The sequence below is a fragment of the Aplysia californica genome, unplaced genomic scaffold, assembly GCF_000002075.1.
Source record: "Aplysia californica isolate F4 #8 unplaced genomic scaffold, AplCal3.0 scaffold00313, whole genome shotgun sequence".
NCBI lineage: Eukaryota > Metazoa > Mollusca > Gastropoda > Aplysiida > Aplysiidae > Aplysia > Aplysia californica.
Window position 1 is genome coordinate 805,837 of NW_004797583.1, and position 737 is coordinate 806,573.

Genomic DNA, 737 nt, shown 5'->3' on the forward strand with positions numbered 1-737 from the left:
AGGGGTTAGGGGTTAGGGGTTAGGGGTTAGGGGTTAGGGGTATTATTCGATACTTTCCTTTCTGCATTATTCGATACCTTCCTGCCTGTCATTATTTGATACCACCAGTAAATAGTGCGCTATTATTCGATACCTATTAGTCATTACGTCATACCTGTCTTATCATGTCAGATCATCTTTCTTTGGTATCATTGTCAAATCATTATTTGAAACATTCCTATCTGTCATTTTCGATACCGTTAAAGTTCATTATATATGTACCTACTTTCTGCCATTCATCGATTTATCGATGATCTTTGTCTGGTCAATATTGACCATTTGCCTAGTCGTTATTTGATACATTCTTTGATAATAATCAATATCTCACCGTGCATTATTCGATTTCTCCATAGGGTTTGTCTTTATTCGATTTCCCTTCACCAGCTCTTTATTTGTTAAACCTCGACAATTCCTTAAAATTAATAACTAATCGATACCAATTTGGAACTTTCAATACTGTTATCAACATTGTATGGTTATTAGTTATCACTGTTTAAGATAAATGATTCGATAACAGCGCATGCGTGCTTATTGTCTGATAATTATTTTACATGTATTAAGTATTTGATAACTTCTCGCTGCCAATATACAAACAAGTCACAAATCGATTTTTTGTTGATTGCCATTGGTTTTTTTGTTTTTGTTCATTGGCATTTCACAATTATCCCCAAATTTGATGAACTAGCAGAATGCCGCCA